Raw genomic sequence first — 21,789 nt, 5'->3', positions numbered from 1 at the left:
TCTTTATAAAGCCACCATTACTGCAGTAGCTGGGCCCATTCAGACACACACAGCCAAATTCGACTCTCATTTACATCTCTGCAGTCCGATTCATTTCAGCTGGAGTTGCAAGCATGGAACAGACAGCTGCATTCAGCCTCTGGATGCCATGGCTGCCTCCTTTTATGCATGTGGGTCGTGTTACTGGATTTCGATAACGATGCCCCTTTAAAGTCCAGAGCTATGGTGGTCAGTTTATTCCCAAGATCTCTGGCAGGTGCTACTTTGGCTGGAGAGGAGCGTCAGGTTGTTGGTCCTTTCTGGCAATAGAGGTTAGCTCTCCACCCTGTGCAAAGTGAGTCGATGGTCTCATCTGTGTTTGCAATGGAAAAAGTATCCCCATTACCAAGCCCACCACCAACACTCAAAGGCACCCTTGTTAGGAATCTCAGTGGAGAGACGTAGGACTGGGCGAGCCACGGAAGGGGATTTTCCTTCTCACACCTACTGGTGGACCTGCATTGCTGGGAGCAGCAGTTACCTGGCACCTCTCGAAACAAGGCCACTCAGGTGCCTAAATATGGATTTAAAAGACTAACCATAGGCTCCAAGCTTTGCAAAGGTTGTCCCTGGTTTTTGGGCGCAATTAGGCACTCTCATCTTCAAATGGGATTTGGATCTGAGGGATGACCAAAGGCTAATGTAGTGCCAATCTTTAAAAAAGGGAAGAAGGAGGATCCTGGGAACTACAGGCCAGTCAGCCTCACCTCAGTCCCTGGAAAAATCATGGAGCAGGTCCTCAAAGAATCAATCCTGAAACACTTGCATGAGAGGAAAGTGATCAGGAACAGCCAGCATGGATTCACCAAGGGAAGGTCATGCCTGACTAATCTAATCGCCTTTTATGATGAGATTACTGGTTCTGTGGATGAAGGGAAAGCAGTGGATGTATTGTTTCTTGACTTTAGCAAAGCTTTTGACACGGTCTCCCACAGTATTCTTGTCAGCAAGTTAAGGAAGTATGGGCTGGATGAATGCACTATAAGGTGGGTAGAAAGCTGGCTAGATTGTCGGGCTCAACGGGAAGTGATCAATGGCTCCATGTCTAGTTGGCAGCCGGTATCAAGTGGAGTACCCCAAGGGTCGGTCCTGGGGCCGGTTTTGTTCAATATCTTCATAAATGATCTGGAGGATGGTGTGGATTGCACTCTCAGCAAATTTGCGGATGATACTAAACTGGGAGGAGTGGTAGATACGCTGGAGGGGAGGGATAGGATACAGAAGGACCTAGACAAATTGGAGGATTGGGCCAAAAGAAATCTGATGAGGTTCAATAAGGATAAGTGCAGGGTCCTGCACTTAGGACGGAAGAACCCAATGCACAGCTACAGACTAGGGACCGAATGGCTAGGCAGCAGTTCTGCGGAAAAGGACCTAGGGGTGACAGTGGACGAGAAGCTGGATATGAGTCAGCAGTGTGCCCTTGTTGCCAAGAAGGCCAATGGCATTTTGGGATGTATAAGTAGGGGCATAGCGAGCAGATCGAGGGACGTGATCGTTCCCCTCTATTCGACATTGGTGAGGCCTCATCTGGAGTACTGTGTCCAGTTTTGGGCCCCACACTTCAAGGAGGATGTGGATAAATTGGAGAGAGTCCAGCGAAGGGCAACAAAAATGATTAGGGGACTGGAACACATGAGTTATGAGGAGAGGCTGAGGGAGCTGGGATTGTTTAGTCTGCAGAAGAGAAGAATGAGGGGGGATTTGATAGCTGCTTTCAACTACCTGAAAGGGGGTTCCAAAGAGGATGGCTCTAGACTGTTCTCAATGGTAGCAGATGACAGAACGAGGAGTAATGGTCTCAAGTTGCAGTGGGGGAGGTTTAGATTGGATATTAGGAAAAACTTTTTCACTAAGAGGGTGGTGAAACACTGGAATGCGTTACCTAGGGAGTTGGTAGAATCTCCTTCCTTAGAGGTTTTTAAGGTCAGGCTTGACAAAGCCCTGGCTGGGATGATTTAACTGGGAATTGGTCCTGCTTCGAGCAGGGGGTTGGACTAGATGACCTTCTGGGGTCCCTTCCAACCCTGATATTCTATGATTCTATGATTCAGAGTGCCTGCAGTTATGTCTACCCATAAACAGCAGGAGCAAAAGGAGAGGCCAGCTCTTGACAATCTGTCCTTCAACGAGCAGGCAGGATTTCAATGATTAAGGTCTCTTCTAAACGGCCGAGACACCAGAAATGGCCGGGGAGGAAATGGCAACACTAGAAATCAACATGGAGAGTGTTTTGAACAGTGGGTCTCAGACTTATTTGATCACCTCTCACCCTTTGTGTCTGTAATAGTCTATGCCCCCCCCCACACTATACAAGTACATATACCGATAAAAAAAAAATCAACAAGAGACTCTCACTAATGATTGCGAACAGTAAGGCCTTGATTCAAACAGAGCCAACGATCCATTGTAATAAAAGCAAAAGCAAACCTGTGACTGCGGTCGATCCTTACAATTAAATGTGCGCGTCACATCACAGCAAATGGGTGTACGTGCAGATGGCCACGACTTTGTATAATGTGCAAGTTAACCGAAATCCGTTCCAATGCAGAGCGCCACCTAGAGTCAAATGCACAGCGCCATCTGAGGAATCAGCTTGGCTAGGTTTTCATTACTATGGGTAAAATGTACACAGCAAGTTTATTTCCCCCCGCTAAAGCTTCTCACACCGCGCACAGAATACCTCTGGTTTAGACCCTGGCTCGATGTGTCTGATCATGTCTCCTTCTAGTGGTCAGCCCCAACAACTACACCTACCCTAGCACCTACAGGCATAGTATCTATATGTATGTGCTCACGGCATGTTACCTTTACACCACTGCAGCCTCAGGCATTTCACATTGGGCCTGATCCAAAGCCCAATGGAGAAGACTGCCACTGACTTTAATTGGCTTTGGATCAGGTCCAGAAGGCCCAGTCAGACTCCAACCAGGGTCTTTCAACTACCTTCAGTCTCAGTCAGACCAGCCTGGTAATCTTATGAAAAACTGGTTATGTTTAGCCAGTGCTGTGGGGCAACACATCTTTCATCCTCTTGTCTTTTGCTTGCTTCCTTTCTGTTTTCTTCCATGTTATGTGTTTCCATGTTTCCCCTCTTTAACCAACCTCTCCAAACCCCACACTCTGGAAGGAGAGGGCAGGGGGGTACGTGTAGGTTTCCTTTCTGTTGTTGAGGCCTCAGAACCAGTTACTTCCACAAGCAAGAAATATCCAACTTTAATCAACTGCCACCAAATTAATATCTACCAGTGTTGCATGATCTCCAGGGAGGGAGATGAACAAAGGGAACAGTGACAGCCAGGAAATCCCAGGGCACTGGCGCTTGGCTCCGAGAGGCAAACATAATTAATTGCAGCAGCTTAATTCCTGTGCCTTCCGCCAGTTCCCATGTCAAAGCCCAGGTGCTTTCACCGGCGTGTTAATTAGCTCTGTGTTAGCAAGTGGAAACGTCGGGATTGTTAAAGGTATGCAACCACAGAGGCAAAACGCTGCCCTCGGAGCCGGCTCGCAATTAGCTGCCACGTTTGTGCGGCTGGAATTAGCCGTGCTGACGATGCTGAGGTGTGTGTTGAATCATTGCCACAGACTCTGGAACTTATTCGTTCCCACGGTTTCCAATTATAACTTGTTTCAGGTGACCTGGTCTCCCTTTTCACAATGGGGCAAATGGTAAATGGCCCCATCACTGCTGTGCGGTTGTTTACCTGAGGTTGTTTACCGGTGTTTACCTGAGGCTGTATCTAATGGATGGAGAAGACACTGCCAACTCATTAGCAAGAAAATATTGCTTGCCCTCTGATTCGATCCGTTGGGTCTGTGCCAGGCTCAGTGGTCTCTTCCAGGGCAATGCCCTTACCTGATCTCACATGCCATGGAGTCTTCTTAAGCAAGTAGTAAGGAGACAATGAACAGGAAACTATCACCTTCCCAGACACCTCTCTGGTCTCTTTCACTCCAGCCTCAGAGCGTGCGGCGTGGGTTTATCATCGCAACGCCGCCCCCCAGTGGAGAAGTGCTCTCTCTGTTTTACACAGGAAGAACTGAGTCTTGGAGAGATGCAAAGATTGAAGCCTTGCCCTCCGCCTAGTGGAATTTTCCAAGCCCCAAGTTAGGCAGCTCTGTGGGGCCCAGGCTCCTTGGTGGGCAGCTAAGAAAGGGATTGTTAGAAGCTGGCCAGCTGAGCAGGGGACTGCCTAAGCTAGCTGGGAGTGACATACTGAGGAGAGGAGAGGGGCTTAGGTGCCTAAGCAACTGACCTGGTGTCCTTGGCTGGCAGGCTATGGATAGGTGCCTACCGTGGCTGTAAGCCTTCTCCAGGAGTTAACCATCTAAGCCCTGCTGCTAGGGTAGCAAAAATCATCTCTCTGTCATCTCCCCCCACCCCATCCCTCTGCTTCCAGCCCTGCTGCTGTGCGGGGGTGATAGGTATCAGATGTTTGGCCTGTTCAGAGCGTGCCTACAGGATTGGGTCCTGCTGGGCGTCTCCCAGCCTGGTTTGAGAATCCCACTTCCCGGGCTTCGGTGTGAGTCAGGGCCGTGAGCAGCTCGTTGGCCGTGGAGTGGCGGCAGCGTGTAGGGGACTTTGAGAATGTTGAGCGGCAGAAACAGGGGGGAGAGTTGGGCACCTCCAGTTGGTAGGCAGCACCTGGGCTGTGGCTTTGAAAATATCATGGTGCCTATCTGTCTAAGCCTCTAAATCCCTTTAGAAATAGGAGCCAAAGTGACTTGCCCTAGAATGTGCCAGTCTCAGAGTAGGGGAATGTCACACCTTGTCTGGGATAACGTCCATCAGCCAGCTTCTTGCTCTAATTGCAGAAGCTGGCATCCTAGCAAATGCGAAGAGAAGCTGACCCGACTCTGTGTTAAGAGATGGCCTTCCTTCTTTAGCACGTGCTTCTAACCAGAAGGGGACTCTGTAGAAAAGGAGAACCAATATTGAGATACCACAAGGAAGGCTAATCCATTCCCAAGGTCCCCGGATACCCAAAATAAACAGAGAAACTTCCTCAGACCTTTTATAGTCCGACTGCTAATGCGATCAGGCTGACAGTTGGGCAGGTGAAAAAATAATTAATTAAAGGAGTGTGGTTTTTTCCCATACAGAGGACAGAATAACAGCTAAAATTATTTGAAAATATCTGATACTGGGACCCATTGGCCTTTTAATAGTGAACTCTCCCATCGGTATGGAAATGCAAACCATAAATTCACTTTGCTTTCACAATGGTAGTAGGTCAGTCCAGTGGCGTTGGGGCTTTAGGAACAATGCATAAATTTACTAGCTGAAAGCACTTGCTGGAGTGATATTAGAGGGTGGGGGGATAGGATCACCCCTCTAAATCCTGCAATTCAACCATTTGAAAATCAGAAGGAGGTCTCCTATGGAAATACAGTTTTGTGGTAAAAATGGAAAAATTGCTAGAGCCATCTACTGGTGGGAAAATATAGAGGTGGAAAGGACTCTAGCTCATATGCATATTCTCAAATAAGGTTCAATTAGAGGGCTGCTGTTTGTTTGAATCACATCCAGTTAAGATATTTGTAAATATGCAATTTTATGCCTGGTCTTTTTAATGATGTTGTATTTTGGATAAATATGTTGACTTTAAAATTAATCACCATTGCAATCAAGCACCAGTGAAAGATGGGGATTTGAATGTAACAGGAGTTAAGAGTCATCACTGAGTGGATAAATGCTGGCATGCTGTCTAATGCTCTTAAGGGGGGTTGAAATGTCACTGCAGATTGGATCTGCGCTAGTAGCAGGCTTTAAAGCTTTTGTGAGATTGGGAAAAAGGATCCAGTGACCTGGGATCTTGGGGTTCTACAGACTTCCCTGTTGGATTGACCATTTGTAATTGAAGAATCCTTTGTGCATGTATCTGGATAAAGAGAAGGGATATCTCCATTCACAAAGAGATCTATACAAGGCAATCAGCCAGGACAGACATCTTTCACTGAAATTCATATGAAACATGAAGATCACTTTTTAATGCCAGAGAGGCTAGCTCAGTATCAAGTGGGTAATGCCTTGATCTCCAGGAACCACAAATTAAAGTACTTCACATTCATCTCAGCCTTCTATGCTTCCTTCTACAGCAGATCAATAGAATTGAAAGCAGCTTGGCATGCCTGGATCATCCTGAAGAAACCTTTAAAAAGCTGGTGTCCTCCCAGCTGAGGGTGAGCAGGAAAGGTCCCTGGCACACCTTATAAGAGGGCAATTTTGGCACAATGTCCTTGGCTCATATCCCCACACTGCTGTATTGTATACTGGCTGGCTTGACCCCCAACCCATCTCACTGGCATTGCTGGTAGAGCCTTTGAGGTCAGTGAACAGTACAGTATACACAGGTACAAACTGCAACAGTACAGGAGCGGATGTCTTAGGAGGCCATTAATGAGTAGCAGGGTCATGCATTTCCAGGTCACCAGCTCAAAGCTAGCCCAGCTACCTGGAAGTAATTGACAACCGACACCTGAGAGCTCTCAGTGAAATGAGATGGTGTGTTCAGAGCAGTTACTTATGCATCCTGTGGGCACCCTCTGTTATAACTGTTAGATCAACACTGCTGGATGGATTGTCCCTAGGACCTCTAGATCTTAATGCATGAGCTTCTGCTGCCTGAGTTAAGACAGCTCTCTTAGCCAAGGGCTCATCACACTTAGGGTGACCTAGCTTCCACCAGAGGGTGACAGAGCACCACACCAAAAGGGCATGACTTACATAAACCCAAAAAACCCAGAAGCCCTAGGCATCGGTTATCAGTTTCATTTTGGGGGTTGATTGTTATAAATTTTTGAGTTCCATGCAGATGTCCAAGATCGGAGGAGTTGGGTGATCTTTGTTTGACAAAGTAATGGAAAGATTTTGGAGTACTCCCCAAAATTCCTGTCTAAACAGAATCTACTTTCATTTTTATTATCTGTATTAAAAATGAATCACATGTTAGTTTAAGCTTTGCATCCTTGTTATTGAACCCCTGGTTTCGTATTTAGTGTGTTTGTCCCCTAGTGTGCTTTAATGTAGTGCTGTTTGAAACACATTAAATCTCACTAGGGAACCTTTAGTAGGGTCTATAGAGACCATTTAATGTGAAACATGTTAGCATGCTTTAGAAATCACACCCTTATAGTCTGCGTTACTGCTCTATGTACAAAAGCCCTTGGATAAAAGCCAGGGAGGACAGCCACCACCTATATCATCAAAGCATTGGGAAAGGGATGAAGTCAACATGAACTGAGTAACCATTTCCATTGTTTTCTGGTGTTTATTAGATAAACACAGATTTTTTTTTTTGGTAGCAAGAGTGTTTTGTTGGTGTTTATCAGTTAAAATCTGCAATCAGAAGCCTTACCAATGTAGCATCACCTTCAACAGAGTGTCCCTGTGCCCCGCAGAAGGGATGAGATGAAAGAGGACAGAGATGGCAAGGTGTTTTTTGAGACGATGGTGTTCATTACGTCATAAGATATAACAAAGACTAAAACCCAGTCTAGATCCCCAAAGCTCAAAGTGATAGAAATCCCAAGCATTTCTTTAATATAAACGAGTACTAAAGTCCAAAACGCTCAACCAAACAGGTGAGCCCCTCCACACCCATAGGTTTCACCTCCTAAGGGTCATTCACAGTCCTGTAGACAACACCTCCCTGCTAAGTGCTGCCTTCATGTGAGTCCCCTGCGAGCAAGAGGAACCAGCATTATAAAGGTCCCAGGCTCTCCTTTCCCAGCATGCTTTGCAAAGAGGAGAGCACGCCTGTGAGGCTGTCCCTTCCCACACCTTGTTGCTGGACTGGCTCAGACAGTCTCACGTGGTTCCCCCCTCTTTTTCATGACTATGGAATGTCCTTTGGGTAAAGAGAGAAAACTTCCTAGGCCCTTCTCTTTGGTCTTTCCTCTCTCAGAAAAGGGAGACTAGCCCATCCGGTTAAGGCTGGGCATGGGTGGTGGGTAAATTGCTGGCTTGGGGAGGCTAGCCCCCAGCCCCGCCCCTTCCGCCAAAGGCCCTGCCACTTCCATGGCCACTGGCCCCTGCCCAGCACCCCCAGTCCCCTCCCCACACTGTGGCCATTGAGCCCTGCCCCAGGCTAGTGCTCCCAGCCCCCCGCCGCCAGCCCCAGAGCACCGGGAGGCCTGGCAGTGTGCCCCCAGCCCTCCCCCCGCCCCGAGCCCCAGAGCACTGGGAGGGCAGGTAGTGCGGCACCAGTCCCAGCTGGGGCTACGATGGCATGGCACAGGGGAAGAGACGACAGCCTGCAGAGTGGGAAGCAGGAGGGGGACTGGGGGTGCAGCCACACCTGGTTGTTTAAAGAGGCTCAGCCTCCCTCAGCCCATGATACCCACTGCCCATGGCGCAGCCGGGAATAGGGGAGCTCTGACCTACCCTTCTGTCAGAGCTCTAGTCTCGGAGCCATAAACACACAGAGACTGGGAGAAAAGTCTGGTTTGTTAATAAGCACTGACTTCTTATGCCTGACTCTGTGTCCATTTCTCCGAGTGACAACGCTAGCAAACCATCAGCACCCCACGGGCCGTCTCAGCAGAGAGGCCAAAGGATAAAAGGACGATGGAGAGCACTCTCTCCTCTCATCCCTAGACATGGTCTCTCCCGGGCAGGTGTAAGGCAGTGGGAGCAGTCTGCTGCTGTCAAGTGGGCGCAGCTGGACAGGCAGAAAGAGTCTTACTTAAGAGCTAGCCCCTTTCTATCAAGGCCGTACTAGGTCAAACCAGTGGTCCATTTAGCCCAGTATCCTGTCTTCTGACAGCAACCAGGGCCAGATGCTTCAGAGGGAATGAACAGAACTTCTCATGCAAGAGCAAGGTGGCTGTCAACCGAGCCGCACTGACAACCTGACAAGTCTGTCATACCAGAGTGCAGAAAGAAGACTGCTACATTCAGCACCACCTGTTGGAAGCATCAGTGGTGCGGAGAGGAGGATTCCTGGAGCACTGGAATGACTTCTACGGTGGGCAAGTGGATGAGACAGCCTTCACTTCAGCAGAAAGGGGAAGTAGATTCCTCACTTAAGCCCTGCCAAGGGGTTGTTGGAAAAACCTTAAACTCAGTGGATTGAAGGGGGAGATGTCAGTTACCTCAATGACTTGACACATACTTCCAACATCCAAAACAAGGTGGAAGACAGAGTCCTAGAGCTCATGGTAGGAAAAGGAAGTGTATTAAGGAACACACAAGGAGAAGCAGGGACAATCTCTCTCTGGCTGGGTGACAAATTCATTAGCCTAATGATTATTTTCTATCCCCAATTTCTATGAGCTTTAGACCCAGAGCCATAAACACAGAGAGACTGGGAGAAAAGTCTGGTTTGTTAAAAGTCTGGTCCTCTTTGGGCATGGACCAGAAATTTAATCACCGCAGTACTGCATAGAAGGCCATTCTTGTGATCCTTCTAACCAGGCGGGAAATACCATAAGCCACATGAGAAGCCCAGATACCATGGTGATGGGAGACTCTATAAAAACCTAGTTAGAATAGAAGCTAGATAGAAGGGGGAAACAGCCGTTTTTCTAGGTTTAAAAAATACAGATTTGCCCATCTAACGCAGAAGTCTGTTTAGCATTCATAGAGTCATGGATTTTAAGGGCATGACACCCAACTCTTGCAAGCACCCCTTTTTGTTTGATGTGTCTGCAGTCTTTAAACAGTCCTGGCCCTAGTATTGGGCCGTACCCACCTAGGTCTTCCTCCCGGGAGGCAATAGATTCTGCCCTCTCTAGGCCCTTAGAATAGAATCATAGAAGATTAGGGTTGGAAGAAACCTCACGAGGTCATCTAGTTCAACCCCCTGCTCAAAGCAGGACAAACCCCAACTAAATCATCCCAGCCAGGGCTTTATCAAGCAGGGCCTTATAAACGTCTAAGGATGGAGATTCCACCACCTCCCTAGGGAACCCATTCCAGTGCTTCACCACCCTCCTAGTGAAATAGTGTTTCCTAATATCCAACCTAGACCTCCCCCACTGCAACTTGAGACCATTGCTTCTTGTTCAGTCATCTGCCACCACTGAGAACAGCCGAGCTCCATCCTCTTCGGAACCCCCCTTCAGGTAATTGAAGGCTGCTATCAAATCCCCTCTCATTCTTCTCTTCTCCAGACTAAATAACCCCAGTTCCCTCAACCTCTCCTCATAAATCATGTGCCCCAGCCCCCTAATCATTTTCATTGCCCTCCACTGGACTCTCTCCAATTTTTCCACAGCTCTTCTGTAGTGGGGGATCAAAACTGGATGCAGTACTCCAGGTGTGGCCTCACCAGTGCTGAATAGAGGGGAATAATCACTTCCCTGGATCTGCTGGCCATGCTCCTACTAATGCAGCCCAATGTGCCATTAGCCCTCTTGGCAAAAAGGGCACACTGCTGACTCATATCCAGCTTCTCATCCACTGTAATCCCCAGGCCCTTTTCTGCAGAATTGCTGCTTAGCTGGTTGGTCCCCAGCCTGTAGCGGTGCATGGGATTCTTCCTTCCTAAGTGAAGAACTCTGCACTTGTCCTTGTTGAACCTCATCAGATTTCTTTTGGCCCAATCCTCCAATTTGTCTAGGTCACTCTGGACCCTTCTGACAGTTCAGTCCCCTTCTGGGGGTTTATTGCTGTGTGATTATAGGCCACTTCCCCAGTGGCCTATAGGGTGAGACCTGGGCCCACCCGCTACTCCAGGTCCCCATCCAGGACCCTAAGAATAGCAGCCACATGCCATCATGTCTCTTTAACAAAACTGCTTTCGTTTCCTGGGATACTTCCCTGCAGCCCCAGCCTTTGCCAAAGCTTCACCCTTCGCTCGGGGCTCTCCTGTGTTCAGGCCCAGCAGCCAGCCAGGAGCTCTGCCTCACTCCCCTTGTCCCTGCCAGCACTGAGCTGGCTCAGTCAGTCAACCTACACTCCTCTGGCTCTAGCAAGGAACTGACTGTGTCAGGCTCTGCAGCTCCTTTTCATAGGGCCCTCCTGGGCCCTGATTGGCTGCTCCCTGCAGCCCGTCTGATTGGCTAGCCCTTTGCAGCCTCTCCTGATTGGCTGCTTCCTGTGCAGTCTCTCTCGGCTGCTCAGAGGACTCAGCTCCACTGCTCCTTTCCTGGGATGAGTGTGGCAGGACTCTGAGGCCTCCAGCAGGGGGCCTCTGGTCCTAGTCCACCCCGTCACAGGATCCTTGTGATCATCTAATCTGATACAATAAAGGCAGAGAAGTTCAACATGTGCTTCCTGCACCAAATCCATACACTGTGGCTGAGCTAAGATGTCCAATTTTGATTTAAAGACTGAGTGATGGAGAATCCTCCATATGTCCAGATAAATTGTTCCAGTGATGCTCATGGTTAAAAATGTGAACCTTATCTCTAGTTTGAATACATTCAGGTTCAGCTTCCAGCCATTGCATCTTGTTATGCGTTTTTTTTTCCTGCTAGATTAGAGAGCCCACTCTACTATCAGAAATTTTCATCCCATGTAGGTACTTATGGACCATGGTCAAGTCACCTCTTAACTAACCTAAACAGCTTGAGCTTCCTAAACCTTTCAGTTTAAGGCAGGTTTTACAGACCTTGAATCATTCAAATCACCCAGTTGCTCAGAAATTTGGCCTAGGCATTGCTCATTGTTTCTTTAGCCACTTGGAGACAGAAACTCCTACAGTGGCCTCCACCTTCCAGGCTTGGCTGGGATACAGCTCAGAAGCAAGTCCATGTAAAAACTTTGCTCTTTGGGAGCTTTGCAGAACAGTGTAGCTTGACAGGAGACAGCGGAACTCAAAGGACATCTGTGGCATTTTGTTTCAAACACGGTTGAAACCTTGAACGGGAGCCAATGTCTCGGGGAAAATCCGATACTTAATTATCCCAATCTGAGAAGAACACCCTGTACTGCTGACTTGATATAAAAATACTGTCAGGAACATTTGTACCCCGCAGTCAATTTTTCTAGCATATGAGTTACATCTCCTACCATCTCATAAAAATACGCACAAAAATGTGCATTTCTTTTATTATTATTTTTGTAGTTCCTAGTGGCCCCAACTGAAACCAGAGCCACATTGTGCTAGGTTATGTAAAAAAAAAAACATGGTAAAAGATTATCCTGGCCCTCCATAGCTTACAAATCTAAAGAGTGCAAAGGGTAACTGAGGCAAAATGACTTGTGTGAGGTCACACAGCACATCAGTGACTGAATTTGGACTCAGAACCCAGGCCTTTAGAATGAAAGCCAGTGATTTACCCACTGGACCACAGGCCTTCTCCTCAATAATAGAGGACAACTATAAGAACAGCCACAGTGGGTCAGACCAATGGTCCATCTAGCCCAATATCCTGTCCCTGACAGTGGCCAGTGCCAAGCCTTCAGTGGGAGTGCACAGCGCAGGGCAACTGTGGAGAGCTCCATGCTGTCTTCCCATCCCAGCTGCTGGCACTCAGAGTTTTAAGGTCGCCCTGAGCATAGGGTGGCACTCCTGACCCTGTCGGCTAATAGGACCACCAATGGCTATCCTCCATGAACCTATAGTTCTAGATTTGAATCTAGTCATACTTTCGGTCATCACAACATCCCATGGCAATGATTAATTGTGCATTGTGTGAAAAAGTACTTCCTCTTGTTTGTATTAAACCTGCTGCCTGTTAATTTCATTAGGTGACCTCTGGTTTTTGTATTGTGGAAAAAGGTAAATAACACTTCTCTATTCCCTTTTTCCCCACCATTCATGATTTTATGGATATCTATCATACCCTCCTAAGATAAACAGCTCTGATCTTTTTACTCTCTCCTCAAATGTCAGCTGTTCTATACCCTTGATCATCTTAGTTGCCCTTCTCTGAACCTTTTCCAGTTCCACTGTATCCTTTTTGAGATGAAGGGGACCAGAACTGGATACAGTATTCAAGTTGTGGGTGCACCATGGATTTATGTAGTGGCATTATGATCTTGTTCTGTCTTATTTTCTATTTCTTTCCTGAGAGTTCCTAAAATTCTGTTGGCCTTTCTTGACCACTGCTCTGCACTGAGCTGGTTTTCAGAGAACTACCCACGATGACTCCAATATCTCTCCCTTGAGGGGTAACAGCTAATTTAGACCCCATCATTACATAAGTGCAGTTGGGATTATTTTCTTCCAATGGGCATTGCTCTGCGCTGATCAATCAACATTTTTTTGTCTAGTCACTAGTTTTGTGAGATACCCTGTAACTCTTAGCAGTCAGCTTTGAACTTAACTATCTTGAATAATTTTGTATCATCTTAAACTTTTCCACTTTCTACTGTTTACCTCCTCCCCCAGATCATTAATGAATATGTTCACCAGCACAGGTCCCAGAACAGATGTTTGGGGGACCCTGCTGTTTACCTCTTTCCATTGTGAAAACTGGCCATTTATTCTTGCATTTTGTTTCCTGTCTTTTAACTAGTTACTGATCCATGAGAGGACCTTCCCTGTTGTCCCAGAGCTACTTAGTTTCCTTAAGAGTCTTGGATGAGGGACCTTGTCAAAGGCTTTCTGAAAATCCAAGTAGACTATATCCACTAGATCCCCCTTATCGACTTGCTTCTTGACACCCTCCAAGAATTCTAATAGACTGGTGAGGCATGACTTCACTTTATAAAAGCCTTGTTGACTCTTTTCTAACATATCACGTTGATCTATGTGTCTGATAATTCTGGTCTTTACAATAGTTTCTAACAATTTGCCTGGTACTGAAGTTAGGTTCACTGCCCTGTAATTCCAGGATTGCATTTGGAGCCATGATTAAAAAATGATGTCATATTAGCTATCCTCCAGTCATCTGATACAGATGCTTGTTTCACCAACAGGTTACACATCACAGTTAGTAGTTCTGCAATTTCACATTTGAGTTCCTTCAGACTTCGTGGGTGAATCCCATGTAGGCCTGGTGACGTTTTACAGTTTAATTTATCCATTTGTTTTAAAACCTCTTCCATTGACACATCAGTGGATGTGGTGAAAAGAACAGGAAAACCATAGGAAAAGCAACTGACATGGCTAGTCATTCTTTTTATTGAACATAAGAATGGCCATACTGGCTCAGACCAATGGTCCATCTCGCCCAGTATCCTGTCTTCTGACGGCAGCTAATGCCAGGTGCTTCAGAGGGAATTAATAGAACAGGGCAATTATCAAGTGATCCATCCCCTGTTGTCCACCCTCAGCTTCTGGCAGTTGGAGGCTTAGGGACACCCAGAGCATGGGGTTGAATCCCTGACCATCTTGGCTAATAGCCACTGATGGACCTATCCTCTGTGAACTTATCTAATTCTTTTTTGGAATTCTTGTTATGGTTTTGGCCGTCACATCATCCCCTGCCAACAAATTCCACACCTTGACTGTGCATTGTGTGAAGAAGTACGTCCTTCTGTTTGTTTTAAACCCACTGCCTATTCATTTCATTTGGTGATCCCTGGTTCTTGTGTTATGGGAAAGGGTAAATAACACTTCCCTGTTCACTTTCTCCACACCATTCATGATTTTATAGACCTCTATCATATCCCCCCTTAGTCGTCTCTTTTCCAAGCTGAAAAGTCCCAGTCTTTTGATTGCCATTATTTCTGACACATGATTTTGCACAAGAGTTTTACCCTTCTTCAACTCCAACATCTCCTGCTTGATCCTGCAGTGATCTCACATCCTTTTGTCTCCTAGACCAGTGGTTCTCAAACTAGGGCCACTGCTTGTTCAGGGAAAGCCCCGAGCGGGCTGGGCCGGTTTGTTTACCTGCCGCGTCTGCAGGTTTGGCTGATCGTGGCTCCCACTGGCCGCAGTTCGCCACTCCAGGCCAATGGGGGGCTGCTGGAAGCAGCTGGCCCGTGCTGCTTCCCGCAGCTCCCATTGGCCTGGAGCGGCGAACCGTGGCCAGTGGGAGCCACGATCAGCCGAACCTGCAGACGTGGCAGGTAAACAAACCGGCCCGGCCCGCTCGGGGCTTTCCCTGAACAAGTGGTGGCCCTAGCTTGAGAACCGCTGTCCTAGACCACTAAAAGTCAAGGTGTTTGTTTTGGAGGGGTTGGATCTCTCCATAGCAGACTTCACAACTAGCTTTCCATCATAACCTTGATTTTGACCCTTTGTCCCACTCTAATTTCTTCAAAATTAAACGAACCTGTCTGAAATTGTGTATGTGTGTTCTCACTGGCAAGAGAAGAGTCCATCTTCAAAACCTGGGAGGACGTAGGACACAACATTCATGAGAGACGGAAAGCCAGAAGTATTCTGCTGTTTGAAAATTGTTCTAACATCATTTTGGAATGTCACACCTAACCAGCAGGTTGGCCTAAAATAGCAGACGTAGCCTGATACATGTGAAAATACGGCAGGGAAGGTACCAACTGGTGGTTTACTGCACTGTGTCAACAACTCTTGCCAGGCCTGACATACTCACTATCCCTAACACACTGCTGTCATAATTTGTATCTAAAAGATGTCCTGTAAAGTGTCATATGCAAACTGGTAACATGCTGCTCCCAAAATCATTGTGTGGGGTATGTACGAGGTGTTAAAAACAGGTACTAAAATTATGTTCTTAAAATGTGCTTGGCAAGCAATATATATGCCCAATCTGTCCTAGAGAAAGGAATGCATATTTGCTTCTCTGATCAGCCTGGTCATCAGGCAGAGACAATTAAGGAACATTTACATGCAAGGTAACAAGCCATAGGAGAGCAAGAGGGGAAAGATGACCTCTTAGTTTCAATGGGGGATGAGACAGCAGCCCCAGGAAGCCTTCCTGTCTTTTGAAGCAGGATCCATGAACTTTGGGAAGATATAAGGAGAGGAAAAAAGCCATTTTGCCATCTTCGCCTGAAGAGGCAAAGGAACCAAGCACTTTGAGATCTGTGAAGGGTCCTAGCCAGAGAATCTGGTTAGCCATGCTGGAAAAGAGACTTGGTGAAAAATGCTTCCCTGAACAAGAGGGTCTAATGTGTCAAATCAGATTTTAGTCTTAGAAGAGTATTTTTACTTTTGTTTGCTTGTACCCCTTTCAGTCTTTACCCCTTAGACTTGGTATCACTTAATGCTATGTCCCTCTGTTAAATAAACTTTTTTTTTACTTTTACTATAGAATCATAGAATCATAGAATATCAGGGTTGGAAGGGACCCCAGAAGGTCATCTAGTCCAACCCCCTGCTCGAAGCAGGACCAATTCCCAGTTAAATCATCTCAGCCAGGGCTTTGTCAAGCCTGACCTTAAAAACCTCTAAGGAAGGAGATTCTACCACCTCCCTAGGTAACGCATTCCAGTGTTTCACCACCCTCTTAGTGAAAAAGTTTTTCCTAATATCCAATCTAAACCTCCCCCACTGCAACTTGAGACCATTACTCCTCATTCTGTCATCTGCTACCATTGAGAACAGTCTAGAGCCATCCTCTTTGGAACTCCCTTTCAGGTAGTTGAAAGCAGCTATCAAATCCCCCCTCATTCTTCTCTTCTGCAGGCTAAACAATCCCAGTTCCCTCAGCCTCTCCTCATAACTCATGTGTTCCAGTCCCCTAATCATTTTTGTTGCCCTTCGCTGGACTCTCTCCAATTTATTCACATCCTTCTTGAAGTGTGGGGCCCAAAACTGGACACAGTACTCTAGATGAGGCCTCACCAATGTCGAATAGAGGGGAACGATCACGTCCCTCGATCTGCTCGCTATGCCCCTACTTATACATCCCAAAATGCCATTGGCCTTTTTGGCAACAAGGGCACACTGCTGACTCATATCCAGCTTCTCGTCCACTGTCACCCCTAGGTCCTTTTCCGCAGAACTGCTGCCTAGCCATTCGGATGAATCTGCCAAGGAAAGGTCAGCCTTCATCACACATCTCGGGCTGTATGAATTTAATGTACTCCCTTTCGGGCTGCGAAATGCACCCGCCACTTTCCAAAGACTTGTAGATGGTCTCCTAGCGGGATTAGGAGAATATGCAGTCGCCTACCTTGACGACGTGGCCATATTTTCGGATTCCTGGGCAGACCACCTGGAACATCTACAAAAAGTCCTTGAGCGCATAAGGGAGGCAGGACTAACTGTTAAGGCTAAGAAGGGTCAAATAGGCCTAAACAGAGTGACTTACCTTGGACACCAGGTGGGTCAAGGAACTATCAGCCCCCTACAGGCCAAAGTGGATGCTATCCAAAAGTGGCCTGTCCCAAAGTCAAAGAAACAGGTTCAATCCTTCTTAGGCTTGACCGGTTATTACAGACGATTTGTACCGCACTACAGCCAAATCGCTGCCCCACTGACAGACCTAACCAAAAAGAAACAGCCAAATGCTGTTCAGTGGACCGAAAAGTGTCAGAAGGCCTTTAACAAGCTTAAAGCGACACTCATGTCTGACCCTGTACTAAGGGCCCCAGACTTTGACAAACCGTTCCTAGTAACCACAGATGCGTCCGAGCGTGGTGTGGGAGCAGTTTTAATGCAGAAAGGACCTGATCAAGAATTCCACCCTGTAGTGGTTCTCAGCAAAAAACTGTCTGAGAGGGAAAGCAACTGGTCAGTCACTGAAAAAGAATGTTACGCCATTGTCTATGCTCTGGAAAAGCTACGCCCATATGTTTGGGGACGGCGTTTCCACCTGCAAACCGACCATGCTGCACTGAAGTGGCTTCACACCGTCAAGGAAACTAACAAAAAACTTCTTCGGTGGAGTTTAGCTCTCCAAGATTTTGATTTCGACATCCAACACATCTCAGGAGCTTCTAACAAAGTGGCTGATGCACTCTCCCGTGAAAGTTTCCCAGAATCAACTGGTTAAAATCGTCCTTGAGATGTGGAAAATATTGTTAGTCTTTATGTACTTGGTAGTATATTTAGAGATGCATGTGTCTTATTAACTCTGTTTTTCCTAGAGCTCCAGGAAGAAATCCCAGCCAGTGTTTCACCCTAGCTGAGATTTGGGGGGCGTGTCATAAATATAAAGGGAAGGGTAAACTCCTTTGAAATCCCTCCTGGCCAGGGGAAAGCTCCTCTCATCTGTAAAGGGTTAAGAAGCTAAAGGTAACCTCGCTGGCACCTGACCAAAATGACCAATGAGGAGACAAGATACTTTCAAAAGCTGGGAGGAGGGAGAGAAACAAAGGGTCTGTGTCTGTCTGTATGCTGGGTCTTTGCCGGGGATAGACCAGGAATGGAGTCTTAGAACTTTTAGTCAGTAATCTAGCTAGGTATGTGTTAGATTATGATTTCTTTAAATGGCTGAGAAAAGAATTGTGCTGAATAGAATAACTATTTCTGTCTGTGTATCTTTTTTGTAACTTAAGGTTTTGCCTAGAGGGGTTCTCTATGTTTTTGAATCTAATTACCCTGTAAGATATCTACCATCCTGATTTTACAGGGGGATTTCTTTATTTCTATTTACTTCTATTTTTTATTAAAAGTCTTCTTGTAAAAAAACTGAATGCTTTTTCATTGTTCTCAGATCCAAGGGTTTGGGTCTGTGGTCACCTATGCAAACTGGTGAGGCTTTTTATCCAACATTTCCCAGGAAAGGGGGGGTGCAAGTGTTGGGAGGATTGTTCATTGTTCTTAAGATCCAAGGGTCTGGGTCTGTAGTCACCTAGGCAAATTGGTGAGGCTTTTTACCAAACCTTGTCCAGGAAGTGGGGTGCAAGGTTTTGGGAAGTATTTTGGGGGAAGGACGCGTCCAAACAGCTCTTCCCCAGTAACCAGTATTAGTTTGGTGGTGGTAGCGGCCAGTCCAAGGACAACGGGTGGAATATTTTGTACCTTGGTGAAGTTTTGACCTAAGCTGGTAAAGATAAGCTTAGGAGTTTTTTCATGCAGGTCCCCACATCTGTACCCTAGAGTTCAGAGTGGAGGAGGAACCTTGACAACCTATCATCTGAATATCTAGATTGTAAATAGATAACAATGCAACTGCATTATTTACCTCTCTGAAAGACTTGGTGACAGCAGTCCTCCAGTCCTTGCACCTTCACCATTCCCATTGTAAGTTCAGGCCTTTGGCTTTCAGACTGCACATAATAATGTCAGCAATGTATTATACAGTGTTGAAATATTATTCCAGCTCGCACTGAAAGGCAGCCATCCTAAGGGTGGGATACAGCAGCCTTTGTAAAGATACTGGTAACCGTGCCCAAACATCTGTCTTCCATCTTTTTCTAAGGTGGCCCCATTACTTCTCATAGCTTTAACTTTTGCTTCTTTCGGTCTGTGTTTGTTTTATGATTGCTACTGTGGATGCTTTATCCCAGAGAAAGGATTCAATAAGTGTACAGTACTCCCTCCTGCATACTCAACATGTATAGATCTTTCTTTCCCCACTGAATTCCCTGTTCATATTGCTGCCTTGATATTTCTTTCTTCTTCTCCCTTCCTCTTGTCGGGGAGCGCTGCCTCGCACCAGACATCAGCATGAAGTTCATCCAAGGCTAACAAATTAGTTCTTCAATTCTATCCCCTTGTTTAACATTTTGAAGGAGGAAATTAGTCTTAAAATGAATGCATGTAAAACAGATTTCTCTCACTTTAAAAAAATATATATTAATTTATCCCAGTGGAAAATATGAGAGGAGCTTTTCCATTTCAGAACAAAAGGGCTAATTCAGTCATATGCTTCCTTTGATCAAAGCTTATGACTGGGAGTGGGCAACTGGGGGAGAGGGAACACGTGGAAGATGCTGTGCCAAGGGGCATGTAAGGTGTAAATCCGGCCCTAGCCCTCAGGTTCTTGGGCCGCCCCCTCCCACTCCCCACAGGGAGCCAGGCACCCTTGTCAATTTCACGACTCTCTTACATCGGTGAGAGGAAGGCTGTCGTGTGTACACTGACATAATTAGGTTGCCAAAAGATGCCTTATGTCGACCCAGCTGTGTAGTGTAGACCAGCCCTTATTCTTTAAAATCCTCCAGCAGAGGGGTACTTGTGAATTTCAGTCCCCTCCTAGGCATAACCCATTAGCTAAGGGTGTTTCCCCTTCCAAGAACCGGCTCATACAGAATGGAACAGCCTACCACTATCAGCTAATGGAGTTACTCCTCTACCACACGTGGCTAAGGAGGCCCTTTTCAGATGGAGAGAGAATTTGAGCAGCATCTTGCTAAAGATGCAAAAACTAACAGTAAGAATTTAAGTACATCAGATGCAGAAATGCTGCCAAACAGACAGTGGGGCCACTACGTGACAAAGGTGCTAAAGGACCACTCAAGGAAGACAAGACCATTGCAGAGAAGCTAAATGGATTCTTTGCATTTGTCTTCAGTGCAGAGGATGAGGGAGAGATACCCGCAGAATAAGTATTCTTTTGAGGTGACAAATCTAAAGTACTGGCTCACATTGGCGTGTCAATAGAAGAGGTTTTAGAACAAATTGATAAATTAAACAGTAATAAGTCACCAGGACCAGATGGGATTCACCCAATAATTCTGAAGAAACTCAGACATGAAATTGCAGAACTGTTAACTGCGGTATGTAACCTTTCTCTTAAACCAGCCTCTGTACAAGATGACTGGAGGGTAGCTAATGTAAAACCAATTTTTAAACAGGGTTACAAGTGCAATCTGGCAATTACAGCCCGACTTCAGTACCAGACAAATTGGTAGAAGCTATGATAAAGAGCAGAATTATCAGACATGTAGATGAACATAATTTGGTGGGGAAGACTCACCACGGTTTTGGTGAAGGGAATTCATGCCTCACCAATCCATTAGAATTATCTGAGGGTGTCAAGAAGCATGTGGATAAGGGTGATCCAGTCAATATAGTGGACTTGTGTGACAGTCTGTATCCCTATGTTCACACCTTTCATGGGATTATGATAAACTTTGTACAAAGTATGCCTTGTGAGGGATCATTAAAAACTCATAATTTGCTGATCATTATTGTCCTGGTAAAGTATGTGTAGCACCATTGTATGTAAAGTTATAAGATTCCTCTGTATGTTATTACTAAGACATGTTCCAAATCTGGGAAGCAGTCACAAACCAGTTCCTCAGAGACAAAGGACATGTGATGCCTCACACAGGTGACAACTAAATCAAATGGACCATTACCTGGCTAAGTGGCCATTCTTTGGCAGGACAGAGAGTCTGAGCAAAAACCTGCATCTTGACAAAGAAACAGTTTGGGGTTCCCATCCACACAGATTTTCTGTCTCCTGACCTCAGCTGGAGATGCTTGTCGAAGAAGAGAGAGAACTATAAGAACTGATTTAGTTGGGGATTAGTCCTGCTTTGAGTAGGGGGATGGACTAGATGACCTCCTGAGGTCCCTTTCAACCCTGATATTCTATGATTCTATGAAGGGAAAATACATGCCCCAAATTATCTCTCCACCTACATCATCCACAACACCTGAAGAACAAAGGAAGCAGCAGTGAACGGGGGAGGGATCCTAACTGAAAGAAAGTCAGCCAGTAAGACTGCTAGAACATGTGGTGAAAGAGACTTTGCTTTGAATTCATTTAGCTTGTTAACTTAGGCATTAGATGCATTTTACTTTTATTTTTCTTGTAACCTATTCTGACTCTTATACCTCATTATTTGTATTCACTTAAAATCTCTCTTTGTGCTTAATAAACTTGTTTTATAGTTTTATCTAAACCAGGGTGTTTGAACGTAAGTACTTGGGAAATTCCATTTGAGATAACAGGATCTGTGCATATCATTTTCTATTAATAAAATAATGGACTTTATATGAGCTTCTATTGTCCAGGACAGATCTGGGCAATACAAGACCTACATTTCTGTGGAAAGTCTGGGCCTTTGCTGGCATCACTCTGCAA

Source organism: Lepidochelys olivacea (assembly GCF_965140295.1).
Source record: "Lepidochelys olivacea isolate rLepOli2 genome assembly, chromosome: 2".
NCBI classification, from domain to species: domain Eukaryota; kingdom Metazoa; phylum Chordata; order Testudines; family Cheloniidae; genus Lepidochelys; species Lepidochelys olivacea.
The sequence above is the reverse complement of the archived record's forward strand: the minus strand, read 5'-3'. Positions refer to the sequence as shown.